Source organism: Notechis scutatus, chromosome 2 (assembly GCF_049901735.1).
Source record: "Notechis scutatus isolate UNSWTSFEM ecotype Mainland chromosome 2, rNotScu1.2, whole genome shotgun sequence".
Taxonomy (NCBI): Eukaryota; Metazoa; Chordata; class Lepidosauria; order Squamata; family Elapidae; genus Notechis; species Notechis scutatus.
In genome coordinates this window covers 56,469,078-56,492,926 of record NC_142010.1, presented here as the reverse complement: position 1 = coordinate 56,492,926, position 23,849 = coordinate 56,469,078, and the positions used below count along the sequence as shown (strand labels likewise).

Here is a 23,849-nt window from a genome sequence, read left to right as displayed (position 1 = left end):
CTTCTTTTTTCAGGTCTTTATATTTTCTCCATTTTTTTCCTCTTATCTCCAAGTACTGAAATATTCAATATCCAGATTTTTTATTATTTCTTATAAACAGTTGATAGGTCTGGGATGTTGTGCATCAGGTGCTTGTTTCTTTGAATTCTAAAATACCAGAGCACTTTGGCTTTTTCATTTTCTACTACTTTGCCTATTAGGTAGTCCCAGCAGTTCTTGATTGCAGGAAAATGGTATTTCTTGCAGATCTTCCAGTGTACCATTATTGCTACTTTGTCATGTTGTTTGTAGTCAGTTTGTTAGCTTCTTGCAACAGCTATCTAGGTGGTCCATTGTTTCTTCAGCTGCTTTGTAGAGTCTGCATTTATTTGATGATGATGAGTAATCTGCAGTTTGATTTACAGTCTAAGACTGATGAAGCTTAATAACCCTAGAGGAGATCAATCCTGGCTGCTCTTTAGAAGGCCAGATCAGAAAACAAAACTTTGGCCACCTAATGAGAAGGAAGGACTCACCGGAGAAGAGCCCAATGCTGGGAAAGGTTAAGGGCAATAGAAAAGGAGATGACAGAAAATGAGGTGGCTGGATGGAGTCACTGAAGCAGTAGGTGTGAGCTGAAATGGACTCCAGAAGATGGTAGAGGACAGGAAGGCCTAGAAGAACATTGTCCATGGGGTCGCGATGGGTCGGACATGACTTCACAACTAAAAAGAACAAACCAAGGACCTAAGGATATAGGCAGTTCCAAGAAGTATTTTTTGTACAATCTATTGGTCCAATAAATTTAAATTTTCCAATCATTGAGGGTGTCCTTTAGGTATTGCTCTAAGGGCTGCAGTCATGATTTGTATAACAATGGATTTCATTTTCCATAAATGTTCAGTTTTGATCTTCAAGTCCCTGTATTTTGAATTTTTTCCACTAATTTGTAATTGTTATTTAGTAAATATTTTTTACTATCTGAATCTGCCACAAATATAATGAAAGAACAGGCTTGTAGATTAGAAATCCAAAAAGGTACTATTGGCTGTCTCACATTGTCTGGGTTCAAATGAGCACCAAGAAAGTTTTATTAAGCAAGCAATTTTCAGTTAAGCTTTACATGGATTTATTTGCTTTTGTACTTCAGATTTTCAAACTGCTTCCGTGTTTTACTATTTTGCTATCTGCACTTTTATTGTACTTTTAAGTGATCTTGCTATAGTGAGGTCACTTTGAGGTTGTATCACATATTATCCAAGAAACAATGGGATAGAAACTATTATTTATTAAGCAAGCAATTTTCAGTTAAGCTTTACATGGATTTATTTGCTTTTGTACTTCAGATTTTCAAACTGCTTCCGTGTTTTACTATTTTGCTATCTGCACTTTTATTGTACTTTTAAGTGATCTTGCTATAGTGAGGTCACTTTGAGGTTGTATCACATATTATCCAAGAAACAATGGGATAGAAACTATATAAAATGAGAAACACAAAAAACAGACCTAGAACAGAATAGCCACTTGGCAAAACTCATTACTTTTAAGCTATTTTTAGTGGGATAAAGGTTTTTTTTAAAAAACCCATGGGGGAATTTAAGGAACAATGATATATGAAACAAAAGGAGCACATATTTTACCTTATCTTGAGAATGAAATGGAGGGGCAATATATTTTACGATCAATACACTCGAGAGAATGATGCTTGTTTAGCCTTCTGCAAGGCAGGCAAGGCAATAAGATCAGAAGCATGGCCACAAGTCCAGTAAACAAACAAACAAAGACATTGGGAAAGCTGCACAAAGTAAACAGGAGTGAGTATCATTATTGAATGCATATGCAACTTACATTACTGGGACTTACAAATACTGGGACTTACATTTAAGGTGGTCCAATAGTGTTGTTTTTTTCGGTATCTATTAACTAGTTTGATGAATGGCACAAAATGATTTAGGATGGTGAGTAGATCAAAGCGGCCATCTTTGTCAGTATCTACTTAGTCACCTTCCACATAGAGCATAACTGTTGATGGTGCCTCAGATAATTTTTTAACCTTGGGCAATCAAGCTGATTATTGGTTTGTTTGGGTTTAGCTAGCACATTTATATAGCAATGGCGCTTAGACTTATATACCACTTCATAGTGCTTTACATCCCTCTCTTAGCGGTTTACAGAACCAGTATATTGCCCCTCAACAATCTGTGTCCTCATTTTACTGATGTCCAAAGGATGGAAGGCTGAGTGAGCCTTCCATCCTTCTCACTGAGTCCGTGAGAATCAAAGTTCTGGAAATTGGCAGAATTAGCCTGCAGTACTGCATTCTAACCACTGTGCCACCACAGCTCAGTGGCTAGCAGTCAATTCCCCTATTTCTCCATGTGCAGTGAGGACAAGAGGATTTTTATTTTGTTGATGGACAGCTGCCACACTCCCCAGACTTTTCAGTAATCACAAAAAGCTAAAAAGGGTCAAATTTCGTTGCTATCTAGAAGGAAGACCCATTATGACTGTCGGCTGGATTGGAAAGTATAAAAAAGAAGTCAACAGAAGGCTCAGACTCAAGATCCATCTAGTTCAGTGTTTCTCAAACTTGGCAACTGTGAGATATGTGGACTTCAGTTCCCAAAATTCTCCAGCCAGCATGATACCTGGGAAATTCTCGGAGTGGAAGCCCATGTATTCTAGTGATGATAAGGTTGAGGTTTCTTCTGACATTCTTGTGGTCTGATGTCATGTATGCAGTGATGTGAAAATGTAGTTATAAATAAAACTACTGAGAGAGGATTTAAGACTGGAAGACAATGTATCTCAAAATATTGAGAATTCATGAACATTCCTATGGAAAAAGAAGCAAGCTCAAGGGCACAAATTCAGAGGTGGTATTCAGCAGGTTCTGACCAGTTCTGGAGAACCGGTAGAGGAAATTTTGAGTAGTTCGGAGAACCGGCAAATCCCATCTCTGACTGGAGATTTTACAGTATCCTTCCCTTGCCACACTCAACAAGCCACATCCACAGAACCGGTAGTAAAAAAAAATTGAATCCCATCACTGGAACAAAAGTGACAGAAATTTGTTGGCTCATTTCCTGCTAGCCCCCAGGGTCAGGGCTAAAAAACAAACCGAAGAAATCAGTGGAGTTTCTTAAAGACTGGCATTATGAGATAACAATAAAGCATAAAAAGCTTTGCCTGCAATTTCAGATGAATGAAAGTGCAAGCATACGAACACAGAACAAAACTAAAAGAAACAATTCTTATTGTTGGACAGTGGGGTTTTTTTTGTTCATTCTTGTCAAAAGAATCTTTAAAAAAATGAAATGAAAGTTAAATGAGAGTCCAAGCAATCTACTTTGATGAGGTACTTTCCTATTGGGTGCACTTTTCCCTCTTTTACATGACTTTGACACATATGCATTTGCACAAAGACATTCCCTGTGCATGTGCAAAGCTCACAGTTTCTACATTGGGGGTTCACACTGTTCATTGGGGGTTCACTCATGTGAGCACTAGTTTGCAGTACAGTTTCAGCTGAAGCACCACTTTTTTTGAACAACTGACCAAGGACCATTTTGAAGAGTTGCATGGCCTAATAAATATACTGTCAGAGTGCACACAGTGTGACTAGGTGAGACAACCCAGGAGCAAATACAGCACACAGGTTTGTATTTACATATAGTGATGTTATCCATACAAAAGCATATATACATACAAGTGCTTTGATACAGGCCTTGAATAAACAGCAATCAGCTACACCACTGAAGCACATATGGAGAGAGAAGGAGGGACTCCTCATAGGGTCTCACTTATATTACAGCCTCTTAAAGTGGTAGCAGACAAATAAACCTGTTGACTAGCTACCGTCATTACAGCAGCTGGTCAGCTATTAAATCATTATCCTGACATATAATTTACCTACATGAACCAAACTGAAAAATCCATTTGCCAGAGAATTGGCTGCTGGGTTAGTTTCAAAGAACCATCAGTCTCTTATGTGAAGCCTCAAAAAAACTGTCACTCTCCCACTTTCTTTAACAACCTGTAAGCAGGCAATTGCCAGAACTGAAGCCCTTTGAAAGGGGCCATTCCTTGTGTTGTTGCATTAGCTTTTCATTTATTTTTAGAGTGCAGCATCATGGTTCATTTGTCTTCTCTTCCCATCCCTTTTTTCATTGTATAAACTTGTATGTCCATGCTGAATAGAGCTATTCATATTTAAGAATGACCTCTGTAACCCATCTAAGGCCAGGGAATGAATTTGGGCATAAATTAAAGAAATAAATGAATTCAAATCATATGAAAATTAATCCTGCTTAAGCATTCATCTGCCTTTTTGTTCAATTCCTCTTTTTGACTATGATAACAAAACCAAGCCTTTGGTTGAGTTGGCTGTTTATGAAAACTTGCAATGCCTAGTGGCAGTCATAAACAAGGACCAAATAGTTTATATAGAAAATAATATTAAGGTTGAACTGTGGCTTCCTTGATACTCCCTGACCCTGGTTCGTCACTTGCAAGTGTTTAATTATGAAACTAGGTAACATCATATTGATTGTGGAGTTTCCTTCCTGTTTATATAAAGTAGCTTACCTGCCAGTATGGGTGTGTGTGTGGTTTTCTCTGTGTGTCTTTTGATGAGTGATTGATTTCATTGATGGCTAATTGAGAAACCAGCTGATTGATAGCTGCTTTATAAACCAAAAGACCCAGTAGCCCAAGAAGAAAAAAACAGAGTAATCTATAACATACAGTGTAAGGACTGTGACAGCTATAATCTAAGATAGGCAGGCAGAAGGCTATCCCAGCCCAGCCCAGCAAATCCATGACCATCGACTTGCCAGTCTGAAGACACAATGAAAACTCCTTATTCTCACAACACATGGACAGACCCCACCATACTGTAATTTCAACTGGGAAACTGAGCATCCTTGACAATGTTAAATACCCAAATTCCTGAAAGCTTGTCATTCAGACAAATCAATTCACAATGATAAAATAAAAACAAAAATATCATGACAAGGATGTTACCCATTCAGTCAAGTCCAACTCTTGGTGATTCTATGGGCCAGGCTGCTCCACATCTTTCAATCTTGCACCATTTCTTTGAATTTTTCTATGCTTTGCCTGGTGTCAACTTTGATAGTGTTCATCCACCATGTTCTTTGAAAGCATGGCTTCCTTTTACCACTAACTCTTCCAACACAATTGCTTTTTCTAATGAATTCTCCCAAAAGTCATGGCCAAAGTAAGTAAGACGCAGTTTCATGGTTTTGAAACATTTTATCCTCATCCTCAAATTCTCTCAATAAAATCCCTAACTTCCGATTAACATAAAATCAAAATGAAAAATGAAATTAAAAAAAAAAAGCCCACAGTAGCACTGGGACCAAACATCCCTTTGAAAAGGTAAACTGGGCGAGGCTGAGTTATTTCAGAGGATCTGCTATTTCATAAGGGAGGGCCATTACTCAGATGAAGGTATTCCATCATTTGGGGAAGAATCTCTTGCTAAAATGTCTGAGTACAACTATAAGGTTAATACGGATAATGAAAAGAAGATTTTTCTAACTATCTGATTGAGAGGATCTGCCAGAGCTCAAATGATTTCTTCCTGGCTCTTCTGTTTGCTGAACTGTAGCTTTTAATACGAGAAAAGCATCCGAACTTGGATTTGCATGGTTATTGCCATCAACATGATGGGTTTTTGACCCACTTTCTCATGCAGGCACTTTGGACAGAAGGGAAAATTATTAAATACACAAGGATAATCATATTATCTATATTTAATTAATTCCATTTCATTTTAATGAAACTTGAATAACTGCCATGACCCCATCTATTTCTTTGTCCTAGCCTTGCTCACTTCTTGGCATGCAGCCTCTGGTACGTTATTCAAAAGCCAAATGCAGCCTTTAGCTTGGGTGGGGGGTAACCCTTAGGATTTACTTATATTAAACTAATTCATTGGCTCACTCCACCTGCAGCTTAATAGCAATTTCTTATATAACAGAAATGAATGAACTGTCACATTAAACAAAGGAGCTCAATGCAGTCACTGTTTTGGCTTTATTGCTTGGCATAGAAGTTACCCACTGCTTATAGACCCACTTAAATCACAAGAGACATAATTTGGTTAATCCATTAAAAAAAACAATTTGGAGACACCCACTCTAAAAAAAATATCTGTGAGATACCTACTGTACAGTTATAACTTTCAGAGCATCACTAAAGCCTATTGTAATATTTGCAAATATTTAAATAAGATTCAAAGTTATTTTGATCTTAGTTGCATAAAATACCAATGAAATAACTCACCATTCGGCTGACTTGGTATGAATCATTTCTGTATAAGTCCTAATCTACATATAGATATGAATACATTTGTGAATACAAAGTTCTTACATTTTCAGGCCCCTCAATATAATAGCAAAATTGCCATGCACAAACACTTTACTTCCTCACCTTGACTGTACTTGATGAATAAAGCTTAGGTTGATTTTAAAAGGGGACACATGTTTGATGATGAGGTCATGAATGTTCACATTTGAATTATTCAGTAAGGATCTCCATACTCTATAGCTCCATCTGCTCCTAAGCTCATTAGGCTCAGAGGAATGTTAATCAAAAGTTCAATGGACAAACTGGGATGATCTTGAGAGACAGATCATGTCCTGGGAACTTTCTGATGTCATTGCAGGTGTTACCTAAAAGCCAGTGAGTGAACCCAAAGAAGTGCAAATTGTTAAATGCAGAAGCAAAACATGCTGCTTATAGGAAACAATGAGATAGCTGTCATTACAAAGCTTTGTACATGTTCATTCTGTAACTAACAAAGTTAATATTTCAGCCCTGCAGAGAACATATTTTGAAAGATGTCACTGTGGAGGAGTAATTTTCTGGAGGGAAAACTACCAAGAAGTATAAGCCCACTCATAGGTTCTGAGAACATATAATTTCTAACAAGAAGGGATCTTTCACTCAGCTTGTTAGTTGTGGTGAAGTGTTCTTCTCTGCTTCTCTGCTGAGCACGACTCCTGGATTTCTGTCAAACCATTTTACCTGCTGGCGAAACAGGAAGCATCTTCTCTGTAATGAAATAATGTGGGTGGGTGTTTATGTGTGTTGCCTCTTAGAGAAAAGCTTAGAAGAAGCTTCATGGAAATAACTGATTTCATTTGACTGAAACTGATAATTTAGACCAGGGATGCCCAACCTTGGCAACTTTAATACCTGTGGACTTCAATTCCCAGAATCCCCCATCCAGCATGGCTTGATGGGGAATTCTGTATGTTGAAGTCCACAAGTCGTAAAGTTGCTAAAGTTGGACATTCTCATTTAAAACTTAATTTTAATAGTAGTAGAATTCATTTTTCTGATAAGTTATGGGGAAAAAACCAGTTGCAATTGAAATTACAATTTGAAACCATGAAGGGAGAGATCCTTTAAATGAGCTTTTATTGAGGATGTGGTCATGTCCTTGCATTTTTATATCTTCTTTTAATTTATAAAATTGTCAGAAAAGTAAAGATCTGTTAGAAGCATGCTAGCTTTAAATTTAGAGATACAGGAATCTGCTCTGTACAAAGTCAGACCATCCACATATCAAGAATCTCAGGTGTTGGAAAAGATCTCAGAAGTGATGGTATCCAAACCACTGTATAGGATCCACTACAGTCTTTCTGACACATGTGCATCTGGACTCTATTTGAAGTCCTCTTGTGAAGAGAAACATACTATTCTATGAAACAAATTGACTGTTCTTACCATAAGGAAATTCTTCCTAATAGCTAAACTGAATAAAATTCCCTATAGTTTTCAACCCATTGGTTCTGGTCCTGCCTTCCAAGGAGCAGAGACCAAATCCTCCCCTCCCCTTGTATGATAACCTTTAACCCCATATCTTCCTCTCAATTCTTTCTTCTCCAAATTAAACCTACCCAGTTCCTTTAACTGTCTTTCACAGGAAAAGAAGCAACGGATGAAAACTAATCAAGGAGGAAAGAACCAGCAGATGGATTTGTAATAGGCTGACCAACTGCACTCAATGTGTAGTCCTTAATGAAGCTGTATCTACATGGAGGGAAGTATGCAGTGGGATACCCCAAGGCTCTGTCTTAGGCCCAGTACCCTTCAATATCTTCATCAATGATTTAGATAAGAGAATAGATGGGGAACTCATCAAATTTGCAGATGACACCTAGCTGGCAGGAATACCCAACACTCCAGAAGATAGGCTCAAGATACAGAAGGATCTTGACAAACTTGAACACTAGACCCTATCAAAGAAGATGAAATTCAATGGTGAAAAAATAAGGTTCTACATTTAGGCAAGAAGAACCAAATCCACAGGTATAATATAGGTGGCTCAATAATAGCAACTGTAAGAGGGATCTCATTCAAGTATGAGCCAGCAGTGTGCTGCAGCTGCCAAAAAAGCCAATGCAGTCCTAGGCTGCATTAACAGAGGTATAAAATCAAGATCACATGAAGTGTTAATACCACTTTGTAAAGCCTTATAAGACCACACTTGGAATACTGTAACTGCTCATCATAATATTAAAAAGGTGTTAAGACTCTAGAAAGTGTGCAGAGAACAGCAACAAAATGATTGGGGCGGGAGGCTAAAACAAATGAAGACCAGTTGCAGGAATTGGATGTGTCTAATTTAATGAATAGAAGAACTAGGGATGACATGACAACAGTGTTCCAATATCTAAAAAGAGGGAGTTAACCTATTATCCAAAGCAAGGCAGGATAAGAAGCAATGGATGTAAACTAATCAAGGAGAAAATCAATCCAGAACTAAGGAGACATTTCCAGACAGAACAATTAATCAGTGGAACTATTTGCTTCCAGAAGTTGTGAATGCTCCAATACTGGAAGTTTTTAAGAAGATATTGGACAACCATTTTCTGATATGGTATAGGGTTTCCTGCCTGAGCAGGGGGTTGGACTAGAAGACCTCCAAGGTCCCTTTCAACTCTGTTATTATGTTATTCTATTAAGGTGAGAACCAACCTGGAAATGAGAAATTTCCTGACAGAACATTTAATCAGTGGAATGCCTTGCTTTCAGAAGTTGTGGGTGCTCCACCACTGGGAGTATTTAAGAAGAGATTGAACAGCCATTTTTCTGAAATGATATAGGGTTTCCTGCTTGGCAGAAATGACCAGACTCATATTACCCACTTTGGACACATTATGCAAAGATAGAGCACTGTAGAGATCTACAGGGTTTGAAAAGTTGGAAGGAAAGAGAAGAGGACAACCAGTAACATGGTGGATTGACAACCAGCAATGATGGGTACAGCATGGGAAGGTCTGAAAGATCAAGTTGGGAGCAGATCCTCCAAGGGTTGTTGCCAAGTTGATGGCACATAATCAGTCAATCAACCAACCAAGACAGAATAGAGAAAGACAGTTACTTCCTGTGATATGAAGTCTACAGTATGCTACTATTAATATACCCCAAAAAGCAATTGCTTTTTTAGCAGTAGGTCACACAGCTGGTCCATAATTTTTCAATATCATGCAGAAGTTTGAACATTTGGAGCTATTTTACTGAATAGCAAAAAATTACGCTGTTGTTGTCAAGCAAACTCCAAAGTACTTTTGGAAAATAATTTTCAAGCTCTAATAAGAATAATTCACAAAGGGATCTGTCCTCCATTAATTTACCCACCACCCTTTTAAAGTCATCCATATTAGTGACTATCAACACCTCTTTGGTAATGAATTCCATAGATTAAATATGCAAGGAATCAAGAACTGTTTCTTTTCCTTTAAAAGAAAACTCATTTCAATCAGCTTAAGATATTCTATTTAAACCATTTATACAGGATGGACTGAATTTTCCAGCCCCTTCACAGGTGTAGAATATGGGAGTTTAGATGAATATTTCAAATGTAGTGATATGCTGGGTGTAATTGGTTTAGAAATGAAATGCGTGCAAGATATACCGGTAATTTAAATCTCAAATGCAATTTTCTATTTTGGAAAATAAAATAATAGGCATATTGTGTAGAGCTTATTTCCATTTGCAATTTTCACCCAGCAAGTAAGATGGAGATTTAAATTAAAGTGGAGAATAACAGGAAAGCCTACAAGGAAAAAAAACACAATTAAAATGTGAGATATATTTTACTGCTCCTGTCTCAGTATTATTTTTTACATGGAAAATACTGGCTTCATTAATAGCTCTTAATAGTTCTAGCAGCTGTTTCAATACTGTATGCCCCCCCCCCAAAACATCACAAATTGCAACAACTAAAAGCTAGGTCAAAAAGTGAGAGTGCCTTTGCTCTGGGGCTAAGTTTTATGTTACTCTTTGTACCCTGGAATTGATTCAACAGTCAGAGATCTCTCACCAAGTATGAAAGTTCTGCAAGAATGATGTTTTGGTGCTCTTCCAATAACAAGGCTTAGGAAAGAATTAGGCTTTATCTCTTCATATTTAATCATGACTCAAAGATGAGTTCACAGATTTTCTGTTTCCTGGTAGCTCTGGTGATAACCCCTGATTACAAGCTTATTTCCAAGCCCCTGATTGCAACCCCTTAAAAGATTTCTCTAATGAATGAATGGCACCAAAACCTAGTTAAGGCAAAAATACTAACAACCCAAACCTTGCAAGATTCACATTATGCCTGATCTGAAAATACTGTCCATATTGATGCCAATCCAATTCATAATGTTGGTTCTAATCCTTGCAAGTTTTAATGCCTCACCACTGGAGGCATTGCTTGCTCTGGCATGAACTATCCAAAGTTCAAGATCTTGCCAATTTCCAAAACCTCTTTTTCATGTGTTGCTCCTGAACTGTGCAACATGTACTCTTTAGGGAAAAGTTCCAATTTTTTTCCTATGCAACAAGGCTTTTTGAACTGGATTAGTAATAAATACTAGTTTTTGCTTTTGTATTTCTTACCTGAGTTTGAAAGCACAAACACAGATATACTGTACTATTTAATTATCTTGAGTATCCTAGGACTGAAAAGATGGGACAATTGAAAATAATATAGTAATAAAAAAGGGAATAATCCTAGCATTAAGAACTTGCACTGGACTTCTTGGTCATGTGGCATGAAAGATATAGGAGAAGAAGTAAGAGTAATGATGTAGAATTCAAAATAGTATAAAGGTTAGATGAGATAAGCAGATCAGCATCATTGTATGTGTAAATGAATTAATGAAACTCTAAAGGAGGGTTCTTTTAAGCAAAATTTGTTCAAGAACTTTTTTGAAAAATAACAGATAACAGATAACCAGAGTTGGAAGGTACCTTGTAGGTCATCTAGTCCAACCCCCCACCCAAGTGGGAGACCCTACACCATTTCTGACAAATGACAGGCCAATCTCTTCTTGAAAGTCTCAAGTGATGGCACTCTCACAATTTCTGAGGGCAAGCTGTTCCATTGGTTGATTGTTCTCACTGTCAGAAAGTTTCTCCTTATTTCCAGGTTAAATGTCTCCTTGTTCAGTTTCCATCCATTATTCCTTGTCTGGCCTACAGGTGCTTTAGAAAATAGCTTGACCCCTTCCTCTCTGTGGCAGCCCCTCAGATATTGGAAGACCGCTATCATGTACCCCCTGGTCCTTCTCTTTACTAGACTAGACAAACCCAGTTCCTGTAACATATGGACAGCCAAGGAAATAAACAAATGGATCATTGAACAAATCAGCCTAAAGTTCTCACTCAAGACACAAATGACCAGGCATAATTTATCATACTTTGGACACATTAGCTCTCTAGAAAAGACTGCAATGCTATGAAATGGGGAAGCAAAAAGAAGAGAATGACCCACAATAGGATGGATTAATTCAGTTGCAGTGGTGATGGGTGCATTGGAGGGCCAGATTTGGATGGGCTGTCAATAACAAATTCTATATGGTCATAGATAAAGAATTGACTCTGATTTGATGACACATAATCAATAATCATAACCAGTGGACAATTAAGATAAGAAAAAAAAACCAATTGAAATGAATATAATATTTACATTTGACAAGAATTATAGAAAGAGAACATAACATTCTGATTTAAAGTTATCTTGTATTGATTTTTAAAAAATTGTTTTCTAGATTGTTAATATTAAATCATTGCTGCATTGATTCAGGCATGATACAATTCAGTTGATAAGAATTTGGTTGGGGATATTTTCCTGATGCAGCCTGATATAAAGCCAACCTCATGGGGACTGAAATCCACCTCTTTTCCAATTTTGAAAATATTTCTCATGTTAAGGTTTCCAAATCTATGTAAAAAACAGCTGTCCATATTAAACCACAGGGCTGAAAACAAAAGGGAAATGTATCACTGTATATTCAGAAAACAATCCATAGTCTGTGAATACAGGTAGTGAATACAGGTAGTCCTTGACTTGCAACAGTTCATTTAGTGATCATTCAAGTTAGAACGGCACTGAAAAAAGAGACTTATGACCATTTTTCACATGACTATTCACATGATCAAAGTTCAGATAGCTGTGTCCCAAGGTCATGGGATCCCCTTTTGTGACCCTTCTGATCAATAAGGTCAATGGGGAATCCAGATTCACTTAACAACCAATGTGACTAATTTAACAAATGCAATGATTCACTTTACAAATGCAAAAAAACCCTGGTAAAATGGAACAAACTCACTTAACAAATGTTTCCCTTAGCAACATAAATTTTGGGCTCAATTGTGGTCGTAACTCAAGGACTACCTGTATGTTATCCTCTGACAGGCCGGATCGCAGTCATGAATTATGTCAAAAGTTGTGTGCTGAAAGTTTCATACTTGTACACCACTGTATCTTGCTCCCAAGTAAAAAAGAAAAGGCGTGTGGTTTTTTTCCAACTATCAAGAGAAATGGTGGTTTAGAAAGAAAATCTATTCAGGCTCATATTCTGCAAACATAATGCAAGCTTAGTCCATTCCAAGAATATTGTCAAGGTAGAACATGTCTATTTTTTCAGGTTCCTAATCCACAAGAACAAATGCTGTCAGTGTCACTGTTAGAGCATTATCTGAACAGAAAAAAAGTGTGTTTTTATATTGTGGGCTTATTCAGCAGTTATGCAATTTTAGATACAATTCAGTGCCTGTATCCGAATCTCAACACTTCAACATAAAAAGTTATGCAGTAATGTACAAAAACAACTCCTAGTTTTAAGTAGAGTCTGTTTCATGTTAAGCTAGTAGAATTCAGCACATACAGTAACATGTATTAACATGTATTCTGAAAGCCATTTTCATGCCCTATGGCAGTATTGGTTGGGAATTATGGGCATTAAGTCCACACATCTTAAAGTTTAAATTTAGAGTTTGAAAAACATTCCATATAAACCATATATCCAGGGGTGGGATCCGACAGGGTTAACTACCCGTTCGGTGATTTATGAGGTTTGTGATTTACGATGTGCTTCCCTGCATGCTGCGGGTGCGTGCCTGTAAATCATCATCAGCCTGGTGCCTGGACAGCTGAGCAGCGCTGCATGCCAAGAAGCAGCCTTTGGAAAAGTACTTTTTCCTGCTTTTTTAACTGCAGCTGTGCCTTGTACGGCAGCTGAAGTTGAAAACGCAAGAAATAAAGGTCAGGTAAGAGCCCGGGCAGGCGGGTGGGCAAAAACATCAGCAGACATAGAACCGGTTCTATGTCTGCTGCTCTTCAGAGCTACCAGTTCTACAGAGGTGGACAGAACCGGTAGAAACCCACCCCTGCATACATCCCACCAGTAGCAATACCATAAATTAAACAATATGAAGGGCTGTTTAAGTTTAAAAATACTTGCCAAATTCTCAAAATCTATCAAGAAGCTGTTGTGATGCGGCCATCACTAAAAGTTATTAGAGAATGCTAGAGAGTCAATATTTTCCAGAAAGAATACAATTGCCAGTGACCTAGCTTTGAAGCTTAAATGCACACTGAATGAATTCTTTGATTAACAGGAACTTGGAAAGCTTCAGAAAGTCCTTCAATGGAGAAACTGTGTGTTGCTAATTATGAATCTTCCATTTCAATAACAAAGGATTCATCTTAAGAGGATCTGGAAAAATATTGTTTTTCTTAATAGATCCACAGTAACTTATCCTAGGATGGGTCTTGTACATTGGATAGTGGTCCAGTCTGTAGCCTTTCCAGTTATAAAGATTAGATAGTGATGGAAAAGGCTTTCACCTTGGCAAGTGCCTACAAACACTTGTGACAGTTGATTGCAGTGGACTGTAGTGGAACATAAAAGAAATCAACATGAGCTATTTTGTACACTCCACAAATGGGCTCTGGAGCAGCTGAATGGCGTCATCACAGCTGCCAATCATTTTCTGTACAAAACAAAGGGAAGGGAATTACTTATAAAAGATGGTCCACAAAAGCTGATAGAGTTCAAAAACTTGCAGATACATATAGCTTAGGAAAATATTGGGATTACTAATCTTTTTTTATGTACATCAAAGAAATTCATTTTTTAAAAAAACAATGGTTGAAATACACATTCATAAAACAATATACCTTAGGGGAAGTTGCACACAAAAGTTTTGCATATTAAGGAAAGATTTGAATGATAAATGCAGCTGATTTTCCAGGATATTTTTTAAAATACATAAATAATATTGATGGTATGGATTAATTCTTGAAAAAAAGTGTAGATATCAAATGAGATCATAAAACTTGATTTATTTTCATTTTTTCTTTGTCCCTTCTCACAAAATTCTTCAAAATATTAAGAAGCCTCTTTTATAAGTCCAATATAGGAAAATTATCCAGGTCAATCTCTTGATTTATCACTTATATATTCCTTTTAATTATTAAGACATCAGTCAGTTTTTATGTGCAGTGTAATATCTATGTCTATGTTACTTTTATAGCATATCATTTTTAAATCCACTTTCAAATCAGTCTCAATTTTATCAGGTAGAATTTGTTTCATTTCTATAATATATTTTAGACATATTCTGCCTACAGAAGCAGATACTCTTACTATTAACTTCTGGGTACATTGTTCAAAATTTTCCTTCAATATGTTCAATGTTAAAATATTTTGCTTCATTCTGTGATTGAAAGTTCTTCTCCTTTAATTATAATTTTTAGTTCCTACTGGTTCCCTATAGTGCCTATTTTTTAATAGAGGGAACTTAAAAGATAGTCTTATCTTAGTATGTTTTTTTAATCAAAACTAAAGCATTTTTTCATTGAGGGGGATTCTTTATAATTAATTCCAAAATATTATTTCAAAATTATCTGAATCCTTAGACAAAAGATTTAATCACCCCTTTGTTTTTTTTTTATTTTTTAAAAAGTTTTTAAACTTGCAATTAAGACATCTTTCACTAAAGATTGAAGGCAAGAAATTCATCCAGTGCTGTAAAACTTGTCAATCCAAAGGTTCCTAATAACTGAAGAGTTCTTAACAAGAAATATTTCCAAAAGTGATTTAAAACGGAAGTATGGAAATGTAGCATCCTTTCAAAGGCACTGACCGTGGTTCGAGCAAGTTGGCTATTCCCTAGTCTCCCAGAGCTCTAAACCCACTGGAAACGATTGCGTTGGTGTACTTGTGGGCAATCTCAAGTCCTCTCCTTGTCTGGAGAGGAATTACAAAGAGCTGGTCTACTCAATGGCTTTTCACTCCATCTCACTCATTGGCTCCAATTTTTAACGGAGCCATCTTCGATCTTCCATTTGTTCCCTGGAAGTCAATGGAAGTCCCAGGGAACTGATGGGATTTTTAAAAATAAAATGTTATAATTCTAATCTAGAAAAAATGTTAATCTTAAATAGTTCTTAAGGGCTATAAATTATTTCAGTTTGTGCCGCCTGAGTAGCAGCTTTTGTCTTCTTCATTATGCAAATCCTGAATCCTTTATTATGCCCCTGAAAGGTAGTTAAGTCCACCAGGCCCTGAAATCAGTAAACTTTCTTCACACCAGAAATTACTGAGGTTTTACAATTATTTATTTTGGCAGACACTGAAAAACGCAATTATTATATTTCAATCAGGGTTCCTAGGCAGAAGTATTTTAGTACTGAAAATTTATAATTAACAAATATAAGAAAATCACACAGTGAAACCATACAGATTTAGAAGTGAAGTAGAAAATAAAGAATAAATCTTTAAATCATAGCTTGTTTGCTTGTCAGCTACAAATCGGCCTTTCAGGGCTGCCTTAGCACTAGCCATGATTGCAAGCTAGTGAGCCATGACTTGCGTTCAATATCAGCCCAAATCTCTGCCAGATCCAAGGATTGTCTGTTCAGTCAACTGCATATATAACTTGGGATTTAAAATTTTTGTTTGAAGGGTAAACACATCTACAATTTGGGATGTGTTTGCACTTCACATTTGGGACAGATTTGGGTGTTTAGCAAAAAGTGAGATCCAAGAGGGGTGGAGGGAGGAGAGAGGCAACAGAAGTGAAGGATCTTCAAAAGTAAATCTTATTGCAGAGTATAAAATAATGTATTTCCTCTGGTTGGTTGTAACACACACCCACACACACACTCATACATACACACAGAGGGAGAGGGAGAGGGAGAAAGAGGTGCTTAAAAATAATGCATCTGTCATAAAGAAATTGGTAAATATACTTCTCTAAATATAGGCAGCATTGTTTATGATGCGAAGATGGATTTTTCTTTGTTCCATCAGGTTGATTGTCACTGCATCAAAATGAATTGGTGTCTGATGCAGAAGGCTCATACTGAGAAAGTCAATATTACTAGCCAATAAATGCAGTATATTGAAATGTTGCTTTTTTTTAACTTGGAAATGTCTCTATCAAAGGCATGCTGGGTTTTTTTTTAATGCTTTGATAGGTTAGATAACATGTTTACCTAAAAGTATGCAGTGTCAGTATTGCTTTTCCAGCTTGCTGACATCTTTCTTTATTAAAAGCGAACAGTGCACACACGCAGTGTCCAGTTGTGAAGACAAACAAAACATTGTCTGCATTCAAAACCATCTGGATGACAAACCACATTTTTTTTCTTCTACTGTGAGTATAATAAAGCCTTCTTCAGTGTCTTATTTGTGTTTGAAAGAAAAGAGTTCAGATAATACAGAATACATCCATCTAGAGATTTCATTCCAGGGAAAAGGCGTAAAGAAGAGAGGGATCAATGAAGAAGTGCATGTTAAAAAGGCTATTAGCCACCTGTCACCCTTCAGGAAAGGTTTATTCTCTGGGTGTTGAGGCAGGACAATCAAGGATTCCATCTTCAGCAGGGTGGCATATATGATTAGTGAGTTTTGGTTATATATTGTTTGATATGTTAGCTTATGAACATAATTTTTGTTGATGGGGTTAGGAAATATAGTTGGGGGTATTATTTGATTTATTATGTAATTTGGACAGCTACTACGTACATCTTCAAAAAATAAAAAAAAAATGAACAAGCTGGAACCAAACTGGGTTCACTGACTTTACTAACCATGTTTTCTAAACTTGTTTTTAATGAGATAAAAATTTGGTGCATTTGTGTAGCATAAATTAAAATCAATCAAGCCATCTTTATTTGTTTACTTTTATTTCTTTGCTTCTCAGTAGTGACAGAGTTTAAATGCATTGTCTGAAACACCTGTGACTTGGTCTTGGTCTTAATGGACATTTTTTGCTCTTAGCTGGTCAATCCTTTTCCTTTCTTTCTCAGTTATGCTGTAATGTGCCTCTGTATATTGCTTCGGAGCTTAGCTTAGAAAGTAAGTTTAGTAGATAGTTAAGGTCTATAAACAGGAATAAGTTATAACCAGGGGTGGGATTCTGCCAGTTCGGACTGGTTCGGGTGAACCCCTTGCTCTGAAGATCAGCTGTCTCCAAACTGGGTCATGTGGGCCCACCCACCTGCCCTGTGCAGTACTGACCTTTATTGTCCCAGCTCAGAAGAGCGGATTGCCACTTCTCAGCGTGTTATTCCCCTGAAGTAACGTAGCAGGTAAGGACTTTGGATTCTCCTTTGGACATGCACGATCACCGAACCAGTGCTTATACTGGCAGCAACCCCACACCTGGTAATAACCAAAGCAAACTATGCATACCAATGGTGGGATTCAATTTTTTTTTCCTACTGGTCCTGTGGGCATGGCTTGGTGCGTGTGGCTTGGTGGGCATGGCAGGGGAAGGATACTGTAAAATCTCAATTCCCACTCCACTCCAGCAGAAGGTTACTGATAACAGATAACAGACAATCAGAATTGGAAGGGACCTTGTAGATCATCTAGTCCAACCCCCCACCCAAGCAGGAGACCCTACACCATTTCTGACAAATGGCAGTCCAATCTCTTCTTGAAGGTCTCAAGTGATGGTGCTCCCACAACTTCTGAGGGCAAGCTGTTTCCATTGCCTTGGCATGGTTGTCCTAAAAATTCTCTTTAAACAAACAACCCCCCCCCCCCCCCCCGTAAGGCCTCTCTGGCTCTTCTGGCTGGCAACCCCCCCCCTATCCCCCCTACTTTGAGACCACGGGGAGTGTTTGGACGATTTTTATATGTAAACCTGGCTATCGACACTGTCCTGCCATCCCCCCCCCCCCCCCCCAACAAATTTCTGATTACTCTGGACTGTTTTAGTACTAACTTAAATGAACATTCCAACGTGTTTTCTGCCTAACCCCCATTTCCTGTCTTCCTTCTGCCTCCGTTCTGTTTGTTGTTTTTTACCGTGGAATCGCTTTTAATATTTTTCTTTTTTTGATTGTTCTCACTGTCAGAAAGTTTCTCCTTATTTCCAGGTTAAATCTCTCCTTGTTCAGTTTCCATCCATTATTTCTTGTCTGGCCTACAGACAAGAGGTAATTCCCTGTTAGGAGAATGAGTGCACACAGGGAGACGTAGTGAAAGTAATGTTGAATAACACATGACCAGCACACAGATACACTGAATAGTAAAAATGTAGGGTTTTACTTCCAGTAAACGGTTAAGCAAAGTCCAACAAACAGTCCAAGTCATACACGGTTAAAGCAGTCAGTTTTCAGTCCAGAGATAATACAAATAACAAAGTCCAGTATCATAAACAGTTCAGTAAATAGACTCACAGCAATCTAAGAAGAACGACGATCAGCAACAGTCAATAAGAAAAATGCAGGAACCAAAAATATCAGAACATCTAGCAACAAGCAACACACAGCAACAACAGTACAGAACAACCCAGGTTTCTGGCTCCATCTTATGGCCGTTTGAGGAACCACACCCAATTACAATTTCAGCATTCCCATAAAGAGACAGTATTAAATGTCTATCCTGGTTTATATATTTCCAACCCAACTGTTAGGTGACTATCAATTCCTAACAAGGTGCTTTAGAAAATAGATTGACCCCTTCCTCTCTGCAAAATCCCATTCCCTCTCCACCCCACTAACCTACTTTCCAGCTCCATTCTCCTGTGTAGGGCAACCAAAGGAGACCCAGCCAATCAGCTGGGACTCAGGAGGCAGAGAAGAAATGGGGGTGGAGCTAGTCAGAGGTGGCATTTGCCAGTTCTCTGAACTACTGAAAATTTCCACTGCCGGTTCTCCAGAACTGGTCAGAACCTGCTGAATACCACCTCTGATGCATATCTTTAAAACATCAATCTAAGTCATAGCATCCAGTGGTGTCCATGTAAGAAATACAAAAAGGAAAGATGGCAGTGGCGGCTGTGCAATGAAATTCTGCTCCTTTGTGTAGACATGACCACCATCTTTGTTTTTATTTGTTACCCCCATGGATTTCACCGGCAAACCAAAAACAAAGACCTGATTGAAGTGTAGGGAAATATGAATTCAGTCCTGTATTGTAACAACATTGAGATTTAAAACATGGCATGGAAATTACTGCAAAAGGCACTTGGAAGTATTACAAGCAGGATGGCAACTCCTGGCATGTGAAACACACATTCCATATCCCCAAAGAATGGACAGATCCATCTCAAAGCTGATGGGAAAAAACTAAGTTTGAGAATTCTAACTTTTGATATGGTGCCATTGTTTTTTTCTTTCTTCCTGGACATTGTCTGAAGGATGAAAGTGCTGTTACTGCTGACACAGTCAAACGTTAAAGAATTTTCAGCACAGAATTTTGTCTCTGGGTCCAAACAAGTGCCTGTCAACTTCAGCCACTTTTAAAGGGGTGGACTTTAACTCCCAGAATTCCTCAGCCACCATGGATCCAGAGATTCTGAAAAATAGCACAGTAATTTGCAACAGGCAGTCATTTTCTCAAAACGGAGCAAGTGGGTCTAAATCTTTCTGATTTTGATGAAGAATCTTTTCTGAGATTTGAGTACTTGAAAAGGCAGCAACGTGACTCCCTTGCATTTAGTAGAAAGAACAGTGATTTCTTACCAATCTCTTGTCTCTGCACAAACACCCATTTACTTGGCACAGGATTACTATCACTGCAAATGTCACCTTACTCTCTCCCATGCAGCAAAATTTTGAACACTTAGAAACATTGCTTGAATATTTAGACACTAATTATTTGCAAATGTAGAATGGTCCATTCTCATCTCTTCAGTGAACGGCATATTCTGCTGAAAACCAGAGCGTTATGGCTATTTTTGTTGGCAGCATGCTAAATTATGGGATAATAAAGGCTTAATTTTCCTAATTTCAGTCTGGATCCAAGCAACAGTTCAAATTCAGACGCTACTGAATCTTTTCCAAAGCTATTGATTGGTGTTTTTATGCATACAAAACTTAATTGGCCCAATTCTGTTCATTCCTATTGACCAAACTGACAAGGAAGCATTCTAAGAACAACTCTAAAACGCAGAGCTGTTTTGATCTTGTCTCCTCTTTGTTTTATATACTCTTTCTCGTGACAAAAAGGCTAGAGGAATGTCAAGATTTAGAGGTTTAAAGTACAGAAATGTGTCATTGCATAACATTCCAGCTTTTCGGCTCATAAGGAACAGATAAGAAATTCAAGTGGACCGTTTGGACCAATAAGGTCCATATAGTCTTTAACCATTTTGCAACTTTTGCTTTTCAGTTTTGATACCTTTTCATTTCATTACCTCTCCACAGACTCACAATGTGAATGAATTGTTTCTAAAGCTCTAATGTTGGGGAAAGCAGAGGGAAAGCAGAGGGAAAGAGAAGAGGATGAACCACCATAGAGTCACAGTGGTTATGAGTACCCTGTACAGAGACGTCAAAGAACAGGTAAGGAATAAGAGTGTCATAGAGAAAATCTATCTATGTGAACACGAGAAGTTGAAAATGACTTGCTAACATAATCAATCAATCAATCAATCAAAATGTCTTACAGTCTAATTTTATGCACGTTTACTCAGAGTTAAGCCTTGTTAAGATAAACAGATTTTTTTCTCCTCCAAAGCATGCAACTTTTTTTAAAAAAAAATCTGCTCTAATTAAAAAATATGTTAATCTGAGGGAACTGAATGGTGTTGAGATATAATGCCAATTTCTGTGTTTTTAAAAAAATTAGCAATAACATGATTTTTTTTTAAATTATAGTGACAGGCTACAGGAAATGATTCATCATGAACTGATAGCATGATTGCATCTTTTAATTATTAGCATTGATTTCAAGATGTCTATGGGTTCCCAGAAAGCCGTTTGTGAGTATACATTGGATTGAAACAAATGGAGCATCAACAGGTCATTGGGAATAGTAAACAGAACAAGGCAGAGGAGAGAAGGAAAAGCAAACAAAACAAAAAAGAAAAGTCTGGCAATATAAAAGAATGTATAAGTAACTTTCAAGGAACATAATTACCCTGTTAAACTTCAAATATTATTCAGCATTTCTACCTAGATATTTGTAAAGTTGAAGATAAACTGTTAGTGGTATTCAGCAGGTTCTGACCAGTTCTGGAGAACCGGTAACTGAAATTTTGAGTAGTTCGGAAAACCGGCAAATACCACCTCTCTGCCCCCCGAGTCCCAGCTGATTGGCTGGATCTTCTTTTGTTGCCCTGCACAAGAGAACGGAGCTGGAAAGCAGGTTAGTGGGGGGGGAATGGAGATTTTACAATATCCTTCCCCTGCCATGCCCACCAAGCCACGCCCACCAACCAAGCCACGCCCACCAAACCACGCCCACATAACCGGTACTGAAAATATTTGAATCCCACCACTGATCTATCTGTTACTAAAAAATAAAGACCAAATTTGGATGTGTGTGTTTATACAAAGAAAGAGAAAGAGGTATATTTTGATGTTTTGGTATATTTTATAGTGTTAAATATTGCTGATTCAAATAAAGTTCAATTTTCTGGTATTTTGCAACAGTATGTCTAATAATTAACAGGGAACAATGGATTCACTTCTTGTGTTTCAATTATGGATAAGACATTAAAATATCCCTACATAAAAACTGCTCCCATGTGCTGGAGAAGATAACATAACTTATGGGCCATCGCCAATGATATAATCTCCATTAACTCTGCTCAAGGCATAGGCCAAGAAAGGCACCTAGAACTATAGTTTATCTTCTGCTTGAAGGTTGTCCAATCCAGAGGTGGGTATTCAGCAGGGTCTGACCAGTTCTGGAGAACAGGAAACGGAAATTTTGAGTAGTTCAGAGAACCTGCTGACTGGAGATTTTATAGTATCCTTCCCCTGCCACGCCCACCAAGTCACGCCCACAGAACCGGTAGTAAAAACATTTGAATCCCACCACTAGTCCAGTCCAAGTTCATTTGAAAGGTAAAAGAAAAGCAACATACTAAGCGGAAAGAGCCTTGAAGTTCCATATCAGCTCTGGACGGCAGTCTGAGCAATTACACAGATCACCTGGCCATTACTATGAGATAAGCTGTAATTCTACCTCAATGACTATCTCTCTATTACAATCAGCAACTGCTAGTTTATGGCTGCCTGTATTCTCTGATATCCTCATCTGACAATGCATTTGCTTTTCTTTTGTGATGTACAGATGACCATTCCCGATGCATGCAGCTACTTCCGCCTTTTTTATCTCCCGCCTCTCTCTTGGCCTTTCACGTTGCCTTGCCTTTTCACTTGATTGTCACTCCATTTGAGCAAAGATCAGCATGAACATCTTTACCAGTTTCTGACATACAGTTCTCAACTTACAACAGTTCATTTAGTGACCATTCAAAGTTACAGCAGCACTGAAAAAAAGTGATTTATGACCATTTTTCACACTTACGACCATTGCAGCAAATCCCCATGGTCATTTCATCAAAATGCAGACACTAGGCAACTGACTCATATTTATGACCGGTGCAACATCATGTGATCACCTGTTGTAAACTTCTGGCAAGCAAAGTCAGTGAGAAAGCCAGATATACTTAAAAATCTTGTTACTAACTTAACCATTGCGGTGATTCACTCAACAACTTTTCTGGCAAGAAAAGTTCTAAAATGGAGCAAAATTAAAATTTAACAACTGTTTCATTTAACAACAGAAATTTTTAGCTCAATTGTGCTCGTAAGTTGAGGACTACCTTATATCAAATAGCGATTTTTATCTGTCCTAGGAACCAGAACTAAAGTTTTATTAATAGCCCCCTGTGGGAACCTGTAATTTTATCCATCCTTTCCCCAAATAAGCTGTCAGTGTATTTTGATCATTAAACCAGAGAAGCCTACCCACTCCAATTGAAACTACAGAGTGGAGGGAATGTACAAAACAAATGAAAAGTGCCTAGAAATAGACGCATATTTCTTTCCAAGTGGGAGTTATTTAAAGGGAAGTTTATTTTTAAAGCAGCCATGTGAAATGTTCTCATTTGTTTGCCTTTATTTATTTTCATGCAGCTGCTTTTGTTTTGCTCAGGAGGTTAATTAGTAACTAGTCACTAAAGGGTATTTCTAATTTGAAATTAGAATTTTTGCCAAAAAAGAAATTGCCAAGATTCATTACATTTATGAAAAATACAAAGCTGCCATGGAAAGTTAAATGCTGTGTGCAACAAAAATGTGC

The 23,849-nt window shown here is 37.6% G+C and overlaps 1 long non-coding RNA gene across 1 annotated transcript in view; it reads left to right on the top strand.

Annotated features, from left to right (window-relative positions):
- Positions 1-22,905, top strand: part of LOC148132024 (uncharacterized) — a 36,407-nt gene extending 13,502 nt beyond the window's left edge. The window contains exons 2-3 of the long non-coding RNA XR_015747515.1: positions 20,960-21,097; positions 21,413-22,905. This is a non-coding gene — a long non-coding RNA (uncharacterized LOC148132024). The remainder of the gene's footprint in view (positions 1-20,959; positions 21,098-21,412) is intronic.
- Positions 22,906-23,849: the final 944 nt, after the last annotated feature.